This window comes from Gymnoscopelus braueri, assembly GCF_963280865.1.
Source record: "Gymnoscopelus braueri genome assembly, chromosome: 17".
Lineage (NCBI taxonomy): Eukaryota > Metazoa > Chordata > Actinopteri > Myctophiformes > Myctophidae > Gymnoscopelus > Gymnoscopelus braueri.
Window position 1 is genome coordinate 9,668,453 of NC_137617.1, and position 13,789 is coordinate 9,682,241.

The window sequence follows — 13,789 nt, forward strand, 5'->3', positions numbered from 1 at the left end:
GCAATATCTACTTTCAGTACAGAACCATGTTTCACAATGAAGTTTTGTTATTAGATCAATACTTTGTACAACATACACTTTAGAATGATACCAGGAATTACATTCTTATTCATCTGTAAACAATAGTTAACTTTAAAAGCTTTAATGACACAGCATCCATTCATGTGAATACGTTTTACTTCTCCTGGCTTTTTACCTATATTAAACCTACACAGGCCATAGTTAAATACTTTTGTTCATTTTAACTTCAGTATATATTTTCCCATTTCAACCCAGGTTCTACCTGAACTAGTAGCTCTGTTCTTAAAACGGGGCTGGGGAGACAATAGCTCTCACAGACATGTTAAATAGGTCCACATGGTGCCGGGCTTCAAACGAAGTGAATACAATGAGACAAAAGCTTTCTAGTCCAGGTGAAAACACATGCTTCTTTTGTTATCCAAAGTGAGGTGTTGTCTCTGTCACAGAGGCTGTCTTTACACTGTAAATGGCCAGGTATCCCCCACTCTTCACCTGTCCTGCATTTTGGGGAACATTGGGCAGACTTCTATATTTTTAACTAATTCTGTGTACTAATTAAATAAGTGGAGTTCTGGCTCATTTTAGGTATGATTATGGCTGGACGATATACTTCACTACAAACATCTGCATTATTTCAAGTGGCGTGCTCATTACCGACAAGCAAGCGGTAGCAAACTGTTTTAACAGCTTTTTTACCACCATTGCAACCCAGTTGGTAAGCAAACTTCCTCAGCATTCAGGTTTGTACGGCTCTGACCACATCCATGCTCACTATGTTAAACTAGGGGCTAAAAAAGACTCCTTTTCATTCAAACCAGTAAATGCTGATGATGTGCAGAAAAAACTACTCGCCCTCCAGCCAAACAAGGCCACCGGCCTTGACAATATCCCCACCAGATTCCTCAGAGACGCAGCTACTGCTATTGCCCCCATAGTAGCCCAAATCACAAACCTATCCATCAGCCAGTGTCACGTCCCACAGGATTTCAAGTTGGCAAGAGTAATCCCTCTGCATAAAAAAGGAAGCAAATTAGAACCTGGCAACTATAGGCCTGTTTCCATCCTTTGTTCCATCTCAAAGGTTGTAGAGCGATTAATTCAAGAACAAATCAACAGCTACCTCAGCGAGCATAAACTGTTGTTTGAATTCCAATCGGGCTTCAGAACCTCCCATTCCACTGACACATGCCTACTGTATCTACTATACATCTCTGATCATGTTCAACCCAGATTTGGCTCAACTAAGGGTATGAACTCGTTCTCATGCTATTCATCAAAAATGTGGAATGCCCTACCAAAAGGAGTAAAGGAGTGTAAAACCCTACTCACTTTCAAAACTGTCCTAAAGATACACCTTCAGGAGGCTGCAATTCGAAAATGGCCCCTGTCTAAGTCTTAACCTACCCCTCCCTACCCCTCCCTCCCTCCTTCATTTTCCTCTTTTGTATATATATATTTTTTTTCTCTCGTCATACCAGTAACCTGAAAGCTGATTGTATGACATTCTGTATAGTAGTGTGTATATCTGCCTGCCTCTTATATTTCATCATGATTTGTGTGCATAGTAGAGCGGATAGTAGGAACAATCGTTCACTTTGTGATACAAGCGTGAAAATTGGCATGAACATTCCTTTAGGTCAACTCTTTGACTTTTTTAATCGAGCCACTCAAAAATCCAAGATGGCGGCCATTTTTCAAGATGGCCGATACCTTAGTGGGCAGTTAAGTGATATGATGGTTTATTTGGTGATACAAGCATGAAAATTGGCATGAGCAGTCTCTGTGGGTCACTTGACAATAGGCCACCCACAGCTACTTGAAATTTCAAGATGGCGGCCATTTTTCAAGATGGCCACCACCTTAGTGGACTAGTTAAGCTTAAGAAATCATTTAGTTGGTGATACAAGCATGAAAATTGCCATGAGCCGTCTCAAAAGGTCATTTGACAAGAAACCGCCCACAGCCACTTGAAATTTCAAGATGTCAATCTTTAAATGATACCTTTTCTCATAGAAATGTATTGGGTTCCTCAAAAAGCTCTGTCAAGAGAGGTTGTTTGACTGTGTTTTGTCTGACTCCTCGCCCACGACCTGTCCAGTTTGGTAAGACCTGTCAGGAGTTGCCTCCCACCGGCATAGCTCTCAGGGTTCACTGAGGTAGGCCTAAACAAGCTCCCTTACCACGACAAGGTAACAGTCACAAGGGAGGATATATATATATATATATATGTATATATATATATATTGTTTTTTTTAAACTAACAGCCATTACATGTGTCAAATAAATACTAAGGGGTGGGGAAACAAAAAATAAGATGAATAAATTAGCACAGTTGTGGTGCTGATAAGCACAGTTGTGGTGCTGAACGGACAGTGCTCCAAAATTATGAGTAATGGCTAATACTGAATGGCAATAGCCACGGAACCATGACAAACGATACTAAGGAACTAAACTGAAAATGTGCTTCACTGTTAGATATGGCAGTGGAAGGCAGTGGAAGCAATGTTACAAAGTAACAACTGAAAATTACACAGTAATAGACTAGATAAAAAGTAAAACATGATGCGTCGATGTGACGAGGGGAAGCCGAGCCATAGGCCTCCACTTGAAAACACAGAGGACAACAGGGAATAACTCTGGCAAAATAAACATGCAAATAGGTTCTAGCAGGGGCAACTACATAGGCATGTGAAACTGAGTCCATATCTGAAGCAGTTACACCTTCCAGTACATGCCTTGGAGCACCCACATTTGGTCAACTCCCAACAACTCTCCGCAATAGGTGGAAGTGGAGTCCAGAAGACTTTCCACTTCTCGTCCTGTTCCACCCATCCCCAGTCAGATGGGCTCGGCATTTGTGGATGTCGCTTCAATGCCTGTCCCCACACGTATCCAGCCTCATAAGAAGCATGTTTGGCATGCTCTTTGAGTGCTGCTTGAGTTGGTGGGATCAAGTCATATTGTCTTTGCTTTCTGGCAAAGAGATCAAGCCTGGCCTCGTTCACAGTTGTGACATCGCTGGACCGGTCATACATTAGATCTTCTTGGCCTCTTGACATGGATATCTTTGGTATCTTCAGTGTCTTCAGCAGATGTAGATGCTCTCTTTTGGGTCCTTTCCAGCTCTGTGTTGTTGAACCTAAGTTTACAGCTTGAATTATATTTTGCTCTGTTTCTTGTCGATGTGCTTTCTATGCCATCACCTTCATCTAGTCGGGTTGGACTAAGTAAGATAGGCAGAGCATTGATCTTATGAAATAATGGAACATTTCTTGCAATGGTATCATAACCAGTACGATCGTGCTCTCTGTTGAATAAACTCGGCTGAATGAGTTTTTCCTTGGTGACCTGCTGACAAATTAAACATCTGTCCCAGTTAGTGTTTTCACAACTGTTATGATGGCTTCTGCCATGTCTGCAGCATAGGCAGAGGCCGAGGGTTTATCCTTTTACCACCTTTTACCAAGCACTTTGATGTATGGGATACAACTAAGTTCGTGCCTTAACCCTACACTTAGTTCGATCGTTCATCCAATGCCATTTAAATCCTGAGCGATCTGTACACCATCCGGTTAACTAAAACCCCATTAACCTTGGCTCGGCTCTCCCGTGCTGGCACAACCTGTCAATTCAGGTGCGGCTATCTAACTGTTTTGGGGTAAATTAGACAGCATTTGGGATACCAACTTTCAATTAGCTGACATTGAACCCCAGTGATATATCACCAGTGTGCCCTGGTAGTGCAGATATTCACTCTTATCTAATCTATCTATGATCAACAAATCAACACAACTATATTGTGATGTGTTAAAAGTTGTTCTTTAGCATAATAATAATAATCGTCCTTAATGAAAAAAAAACATACATTTCTATGAGAAAATGTATCTTTTGAGGATCCAGGGGGTGGCCATCTTGAAAATAGAAATGTAAAGTGGCTGGGAGTGTTTTCTTGTCAAGCAACCCTTAGAGACTGCTCATGCCAAATGTAATGCTTGTATCACCAAATAAACCATTATATAACTTAATTGCTCCACTAAAGTGTTGACCATCTTGAAAAATGGCCGCCATCTTGAAATTTCAAGTAGCTGTGGGTGGCCTATTGTCAAGTGACCCACAGAGACTGATCATGCCAATGTTCATGCTTGTATCACCAAATAAACCATTATATAACTTAATTGCTCCACTAAAGTGTTGGCCATCTTGAAAAATGGCCGCCATCTTGAAATTTCAAGTAGCTGTGGGTGGCCTATTGTCAAGTGACCCACAGAGACTGCTCATGCCAATTTTCATGCTTGTATCACCAAATAAACCATCATATCACTTAACTGCCCACTAAGATGTCGGCCATCTTGAAAAATGGCCGCCATCTTTGATTTTCAAGTGGCTCGATTAAAAAAATCGATAAATGACCTCTAAAGATGATCTGTACCAAGTTTCACGCTTGTATCACCAAGTGAACGATTCTCCCAAAATATTGCTTTTAGCCGCTGCACTATGGGGTTCTCATCTTAAACAAGCGTAATGCTTAATGAGGGTTTCCAGTTTAGTAGACCTTGTATTGTGAATTTGTACTTCCATGTACTGTTATGTACTGTCATGTACTATTCTCATGTCTTTCTAAATAAACTACATCAATCAATCAATATCTGACCGACTACATCAAACGTGAGGTAGACGCGGGCAAATACTGCGGCATGGTCATGTTGGACCTCCAAAAAGCGTTCGACACTGTAAACCACTCAATTTTACTTGATAAGCTGAGGGCGATTGGTTTTGACTGCACATCACTAAACTGGATGAGATCTTACCTGGAGGGAAGAGAACAAGTGGTTGACATCAACGGAACCATGTCCTCATCCCTCCCGGTGAGCTGTGGGGTTCCTCAGGGCAGCATTCTAGGGCCGTTACTGTTTCTTCTATACATTAACGACATGAGTGCTGCCTGTAACTGCAAATTGTTCCTGTTCGCTGATGACTCGGCACTCCTGATCTCGGGAGAGGACAAGTTGCAAGTTGAGGAGGCGCTCAGCTCCGAACTCTCAAAAATTCGTACTTGGCTTACCGATAACAAACTGTCACTACACCTTGGGAAAACTGAATCCATTCTCTTTGGGACCAAACATTCCCTCAGACAGATGGATGTAAATGATTTCAAGGTCAAAGTCGATGACACAATTATCTCTAGCAAAGAAGAGATTACCTATTTGGGTTGTGTACTTGACAAATACCTGACAGGTGATAGCATGGCTACAAAGGTGGTCAAAAGAGTAAACCAGAGAACCAAATTTATGGGCAGAGTTTCCTCTTTTGTCAACCCTCAGGCCCTCAGGACCCTCTCTGGGGCCCTGATTCAACCACTTTTTGACTATGCTTGCACCTCCTGGTACTCCAACACCTCAGTGTCACTGAAGACTAAGCTTCAAACCTCCCAAAACAAACTGATTCGGCTACTCCTCGGATTGGGGCCCATGACCCACCTTTCTCCCACCCATTTTGCCAGCCTAGGCTGGCTCGGGGTGGAAGACAGGGTTAAACAACTAAAAATGGGACTGGCCTTCAAAATTGTAAATGCAAATTTGCCCGATATGCCCCCAATTCCCGCATATCTGAGTAAATACCTCCAAAAGGTTAGCGACACCCACAGTCACAATACCAGAGGGAGCGTTAACAACAATTTGGTACCACCCACCCATAAATCAAACATGGGCAAATTCTCCTTCTACAGCACTGCCACCCAGGATTGGAATAGTCTAACTCCATCCCTCAAAAAATGCAGTTCGCTGGGCTCATTTAAAAGAGCCTTAAAAAAATCACCTTTCAGGAGGCCAAAGGTGGAGGTAGTACCATTTTCCCGTTAGACAGCAGACCCCCCCCCCCCTGTTCTTGTACATATTTTTTTCCCCTCTTTTTTATTTTTTTTGTTGTACATAGTGTTATATATTGTTTTTGGCTGTTTATTTTGTAATGATATTTGAACTGTGGTGCCACTATATATGCCTATGAATTAAATACCAAGGCCCTCATTGGAAACAAGTCCGCAAGGACTTTTATGAACGGACCTGTTAGACAAAGTATTTTAAATGTAACTGTGCTGTTTTACATTTTTTGCCTAATAAAATATTCAATCAATCAATCAATCACCTTTAAAAACAGGAATCTCTCTAGAAGGCAAGAGTGAGAACCTCTGTTCTTGAATTAACATTTCTGTGATTTCATTTTGTTTTCTCAAAATGTCTAACATGGCTCCGCCTGTTTGAACATTAACCTGAGCACCATCTTGCAAGCTCAGGTTTGGGTTAGGCTGTTGGGGTTGTTGGTGAGCAACAGGCATTCGTGACCTTGTAGGCTGCTGAGCCATTTGTTTCTGTGGCTGCCATAATTGGCCACTAGGGGCATGCTGAGACCTTTGTCTCAGTGGTGGACGTGAAGCAGCTCCTTCAACTTCATCATCTTCATCACCGTCATCATCATCATAATCCTCATCATCCCTTTCATCCTCATCCTCTTCATATTCATCATCCTCCTCTTCATCATCCAATCCATAATTATCAACCTTCTGGCTGTCCACTGGTAAGGATTGCATTGAGGCAAAATATTCATTGATGTGGAGCAAGGGGTTAATATCAGACTTAGTGTCTAGATGTTTAGTGACATCCAATACTTTTAACTTGGCATCAGCAGCTGCAATTTCCACTTCCAATTCAAATGCTTCCCTTTTTGCTTTAAGCTGTGCCTCCTCCAATTCAAATGCTTGCCTTTGCTTAAGAGCAGCAGCACGTGCAAGTAGGGCTGCCCTTTCGGCCTCTGCCTGTCTTAATGCTGCGGTGCTTGTAGTGGTTTTCATTTGCTTTCTACTTATCATGCCAACTGAAACATTGCCAAATGATTTGACACTAAGTGCTTGTGTCACTTGTGTCATTTCTGGTGCCACTTCTGCTGGCTTTTGTGCCATGGCTGCAGGGGCATTATTTATCCATTCTATAACTTTGTCATGAAATTCACATATGGTTTTGAACTTAGGCCTGTACCACTGATCCTGGTCTTCTGAAGCTTCCTCTTCTGATAATAGCTGCTGTACTGATTTGTGAAGTAATTTGAAGTCATTTGTTTTAGAATTAAATTCATTGTATTCTTGTTTAACAATTTCTGTAATCAACCATAAGTGCTTGTAACACATTTCTTTTGCTTGTGAGTTGTCCAAGTTTAGCTTTTCTTGCATTACATTGCTTTGCATAATTAGCTTCAAGTGCCCTTTGAGTGGGCTTCACTTGTCTTTTTCCCTCAACCACAGGCAATTGACCACTTTTATCAGAAGTGTGAACGGTGGTAACTTCAGTCACTATCACTTCACTAACAGCTTCAGGTTGGCCTAACTCCTCCTTATCATGTGCAGACATCGTTAAGCAGCATTTATTGTCCAAATCCAAACTTATATCAATGCACAGGGTTTATTTAATGGCGACATATATTCATCCAAATCCTCATTAAATGCGCGATTTTCGCGTTCATTTATCCATGTGACGTCGCACATTCCATTAACTTCAATAGCGTGACACATCCATTAGATCCTTTTGATCCATCCAATTCCATTCATTGTGTCCGTATCAGAGAGATTTTCAACTTGAGTGTAGGGCCAATATGCCTATCGACGCCAGAATACGTCTTTTCAACGCGCTCACACACTTGGACTTGGGCGTCTTGTTACTCACTGTTTGATGTTTGTTGATTGTTGCATCTTGGTTGATTGAACAGGTTGATTTCGAACAGGCTGATGTATGGAATGAGTCGTGTAAAAGTTTCAAATGATAAGGGGACGGGGGCAAACAACGAAAACAAGAACAGGCTCCAGACTTAAACTATAAGGCTTTCAAAACAAACAGGCGCAGCATAAGGGTTCAAATAAACTCAAAATAATTCGGTTCAAAGTCTTTCATTCATAATCTGCGCTGTGTGTGTGTGTGACGAGCGAGCGGTTGAAAATCTGTTTCTCCTCTGGCGTCCTGCTACACACAGCTGTGGCCTGATTAATAGGGAACCATGGTGCCATTTTCCAAGGCGACCAGTGGGGGCGCCATTTAGTCAGAAAATATGAAATCAAATGAAATGGCTCCTACAGCTAGACTAGGCCAGACTAAGCTTACAAGCTAAGCTAGTTAGCCCTTTGTCTACACTACCACGATGGAGGCTCAGGTTCATTGGGTGCTTTGAGACACACATAAAGGGTTTTCATAAGAGTATGTTAAACTGTTTATGTTGTTTTACACTGTCTCTGTGCTTTATTTTGTTCCATTAAAAATGTCCTAAAATACACAAGCACATTATCCAGCCCCGGTCAGGAGGTCACGACGCTAGGAGTCCCAGGGGGTCCCTGGGCGTCGATGGCCTCCTCTATGAGCCCATTGTGCCTGACAGGCCTGTTTCACAGCATGGTAGACACTAACGGTCTCTAACGGACGCCACAGTACGAGTCCGCGTGGCGACGTCATCGGTCCCCATGGAAATGTGCACGTTGTCCACGGGACTGATAACAGCAGCGCCCCTTCCCGACTCGCTCGCTCGGTGAGCAGCTTTTGGGAGGGTTGCAATCCGAATCTGTTTTTTATCCCAGTACATCAGCGTTGCACTGTGTTTTACTGGTTAAGCTCAGTACGGCAGTAACACACTGTGGTTGTACTGACCAGCTCCCCTGAACAACAACACATTGTGGTTGCACTGGTGTGTTTTCCACATGCCTTGTGTTACTTCCTATGTCAGACAAGTGTGTCTCTCTCATGCGGAAGGTAAAAGCAGCCATGACTCTGAGAGAGGAGGTTCTCTCTCTCTCTTGAGCAAGAGCGCTATCAGAGAAATATCTACGAATCAGAACCGACTGGGTTTCTGTTCAAAGCTTTTTCTGGTGAGAAAAAAAGGGGGGGGGGGCGTACGGCCCTTTCTGAATCTGAAGGGCCTCAACAAGTACCTAATGGATTTCCATTTCAATGTTGACGACCGTGAAGCTGTTGCGAACGGTACGTCAGGGGCACTGGTGGACGGGCATCGACCTCTAGGTTGCTTGCCTCCACGTTCCAATCTGGCCTCCACACAGGAAATTCCTGCACTTCGGCTACAAAGGGGAGTGTACGAGTACACGGTTCTTCCCTTTGGTATGTCATTAAGCCTGCGAGTGCTCGTGCAGTGTACCAATGCGGCCATAGCTCCACTGCGGCGACAGGGGATCAGTCTGTCGACTTAACTTCGACGACTGGTTAATTGCCGCGGGCTCAGAGGAGGAGGTGGCACGGCACACGGCCGTGGCCCTCTCCCACCTGACGTCGCTATGTTCACAATCAACGTCCAGAAGAGCGTTCTGGTTCCATCTCGGCGGACCACCTTCTGGGGGATCTCGCTGGACTCGAACACGCTCAGAACGCGGCTGTCCAAGGGCAGGTTAGACAGCGTCTTAGCTTGTGTGAGGTCTTTTCGCATGGGGCGTCAAGTCACTTACAAGCTATGCATGCGAGCGGTGAGTCTCATGGCTTCGGTCATTCACTTAATCCGCTTGGGCAGGTTCTACATGAGACCTGTATAGAGGTGGCTCACCTCAGGCTATCAGCAAGTGGTGGTGTCTCCAGGGTGCGTGGAGACACTCGGATCGTGGTCGCAGGTGGCCTTTTCTGTCCCAGGGGGTCAGTATAGGCGCTGTGATATCGCGGAAGGTCATCACCACGGACGCCAGCCTCACGGGGTTTTTTTCCTCGCTCTCAAACAGTTCGGGGCTCGGTTTCGGGGTTGTTATGTCTCGATCAGAACATACAACACCACGACCATGTGCTATGTCAACAAGCAGGAAGGATTGGCCTCCCTGGGGTTGGACGGTTAGCGTGCGAGATGACGCTGTGATGCGACTCACTCCTCTCCTTCCCGACGTGCCTTGGGCCCTCCTTGTCGGCAGGGACTTGCTGCGGCAGGGAGGGGGACGCCCTCAGGACCTAGACCTATGGGTCTGGCCCGTGAGAGGGTGAATCTGAGCTCGTGTGGCCTTCCCCCTGACGTGGTGCTACCGTCCAGGGCGCAAGGGCCGTGTCTACGAGGAATGCTTACGATGTCAGATGGTGGTTGGAACAGTCACCAGTGGTGGTGACTTTCCAGGCCTCGGTGTGTAGCATTCTCATTTTCTGCAAAGAAGGCTAGATCGGGATTTATCCTTCTCAACAGTGAAGGTGTTTTTGGCGGCCATTTCGGCTTACCACGAAGGTTTCGATGGCAAGACGGTGGGCCAGCACCCCTTGGTGCGCCGGTTTATGTGCGGTGCCAGGAGAGCCAGGCCGGTTAACAGGCCACTGTTCCCAGCCTGGGATGTGATGGTTGTGCTGGAGGCACTATGCCGTCCATCGTTCGAGCCTTTTGAGTCTGCGGATCTGAGGATCATTAGTCTCAAAACGGTCCTCTTGGTGGCCCTGTCTACGGATAAACGGGTCAGTGACATGCATGCACTCTCGATGAGTCCGGAGTGCATGAAGTGTTTTAACAATGACAGGAGGGTTTTGCTTAAACCTAACCTGACATTCGTTACCAGGACCGGGGTGGTGGCCCCGGATCCGGGTGAGTTGGTAGCCTTCCATCCGCCTCCCTTCGTTTCGGCGGAGGATAGGCGGTTGCATTGTTTCTGTCCAGTGAGAGCCTTGAAGCTCTATTGTCAGAAGACAGCGGCCAATCGCTCATCGACGTAGCTCTTTGTCTCTTTTGGCCTTGGGGTTCAGAGGAAGGCGGTCAATAAGGCAACGATTCCTAGATGGATCCGAGATGCCATTAGGTTGGCTTATGTGAGTAGTGGTGCCCCGGTCCCGGAGGGTCTGAGGGCTCACTCTACTAGAGGCATGGCTACATCCTGGGCTCTCTACAGGGGAGCTTCGATCCAGGAGGTCTGTGCAGCCGCAAATTGGTCGTCCCAATCGACTTTTGCGGTTTTCTACAGCCTGAACGTGGCGGCGTCATCCTTGGCGCGCGCGGTCCTAGGCGTAGCGGCTGCCTCCAGGCCAGTGGAGGGAAGGGAGTAGGCTTGGGGCTTTTCTCCCTATCTCTCGACTTCCTCTGGGGTTTCCATGGGACCAGCTGGGCTGGCTCCCAGGAGATGGGGCCCTGTTTCCTCATATTGAGTTATGAGGCAGGCTTGTGTCTGCCTGTTAGTAAATAAGCGGACTCTGGAGTCTGTCAGGGCCTAGCTTGATTATCTATCCCGCACCCCAGCCCGGTGGGTTGGGGGCATCCATGGGGCCGTAGGTCACGTCCGGGTGGGCGGGACCTAGGGGCTGAGGGGCGTGCGGGCCTGTCAGGGTTGTGTGGCTCATTACCTCAAGGGGGGTTTATGAATCCCATAGTGAGTAGTAAACGGAGAACCGTGGTAAAACTAGAGGTTACGAATGTAACCCCGGTTTTAGTAGGTTAGGAGTTTACTACTCACCAGACACCCCTTTCTGTGCGCATTTGGCATGCAGAGAGGAGAATGTTAAGAGGAAGAGCCTATGTCACGGGGAGCTTTTGTACTCCCGGGTCTTCCGGACTCGTGACATACCCTAAGCCAATCAGTAATTGGCATCGGGAGCGTGTGTGTTGCTCTGTCCATCGCCTGGGGGCGCTGATATCCCATAGTGAGTAGTAAACTCCGAACCTACTAAAACCGGGGTTACATTCGTAACCTCTAGTTCATCGTTCTAACGGACCTCGAGTAGCGGTGCTGTCTCAAAAGTGGGCGTGGATTTGTAGGCCATCCGCTTCCGGCCGTGTGTCTCTATTGTGTGTGGTCCCTGATCATGCATTCAGTAATGTAGGAAAGTGAACATTGATTTTTATTTTTATTTTGGAGAAACGTAGTAACTTGGTATTTGAGGACAGAGGATTTAAAGACATTGGTTCAAATACCGCCGAAGTGGAAAATGTGGCACTCCAAAATAAAGGACGCAAGACTGGCTCAGATATATACATACAATATACAATATTCTATTTATTAAGAACGCGTTCCGTGTTTTGGCCTGAGCCTTCCTCAGAGCAGATTTAAAAAGTTAAACTTTTTAAATATCGCTTTTTGCACTTCGGTGGTATTTTAACCAAGTTGTATTTATAGCTGAGCACCCACTGCCTAAACAAAAAGGCATCCAGAGGATGCTACCTGCTTTTTTTCTTACCTGATTTAAATACATTATCATCATTAGCAGCGGTCCTTTGAGTAGGCTATGCATCTCCCTTTGCAATGACATTGAAACTGGTTGCAATCTGTTTTTAACTAAAGTTAATGAGGTCATGGATTCCTTCACCACAAGGGGACAGCGTAGGAAGGGGAAAGTAGTTTCCTTGCCCTGGGCTGAGATAACTGAAGAAATTTAAGATTAGAGACCAGTTGTTGAAGTAATCATTAGTTTGCTCAATCAAAAGTCTGGCCTGACCACAGATAGACAAAGCAAACATTTACATCAGTGTTATAGAGAGTGCCAAGGGAAATGGGAGAAAGGTTTGGCATATTAATAAACTACTAGGCAGACAGAATAGTCTGTTATATAATCATCAAATGGGGGTCTTGGCCTAAAATTACAAAGTTTGAGTCACTGCTTTAGAACATTAACATCATATGTGAGTGTGGCCAATTATATCTACATATCTCTGCTGTCTCGCAGAAACCAGCTAACTCCAAAACATCTTTCAGGAAATGAAAAAAAAGTGGAGTTAGGAGGTTTTGTTCATCATTGATAAAAACAGCTGAATGGACCTCCAAGCTCACAATGAGGTTGGAGATCAAAGGGGGGTGGAGCCTGGAGTCAGCAAACCCAGCTAACTCTGGTGGAGTTAGTAGCCCTGAAACATGACTGTCATACCATGACAGTCATGGTGCCGAGTCCCCCCGGTTTATAGCGTGTTCGATTTTTTTACATTGCCAACTCTCACATGTACATAAACGTTCAAATATAAAGTGCTTACCCCCGAGCCACGGATGTTACAAGGCGATCCGGACCACGATAAGTACCCTCATCTCCCGTATTGTTCAATAAAAAGCATTTTAATCCCATCGCCGGCCATTTTCTTTTTTTCTTTTTTTTTTGTAATGTATCAGAGTGCAATACACCTCCCAACCATTAGTGTCGCATGGTTGAAAGTATCGGAGACAATTTGGAGAAAATGGCTGGCGATCGGATTAAAATGATTTTTATTGAACAATATACCATGACGCTTGTATACAAGCGTCATGTGAACCATGGCTAGTGGAGTTAGCTGGTTTAGCAGAAAGTTTAAGGATCCAATGGAGTTATCTGGTTTTGTCGGAAGACTTTTTAATGCTTTTCATTGGTTCAATTTTCTTTTTACCAACATACAGACGTAAAGGGTGTTCAATGGCCCTGATTCATGGGGAAAAATGCATAAGCGTCAAAATGGAGTTCGCTGGTTTCTGCCGCACAGTTTGTGCATTACACTTAGACACTACAGTGTATATTTAGCGGGGGGAGGCTTTCGAAGGCGATATACTAGCAAAACACAGTGTCATTAAATTAAACTGCCTACTTGACAACGTCACCTTTTTCTAAATTGAAGGTCCTCTTTAACAATGCACAGGTACTTTTAACCAAGGAAGGAGCATGGAAATAAGACATAGAAGCATTTGAAAAAAAGTCTCTTTATTCTTTTGCCTTCCGTACAGACCGTATATTTAACTTTTAAAAATAGACATTAAACCAACAAACATATCTAAAAACATACATACAATACAAAAACAATGAAACAATAAAAAAATGGCACATTTTGG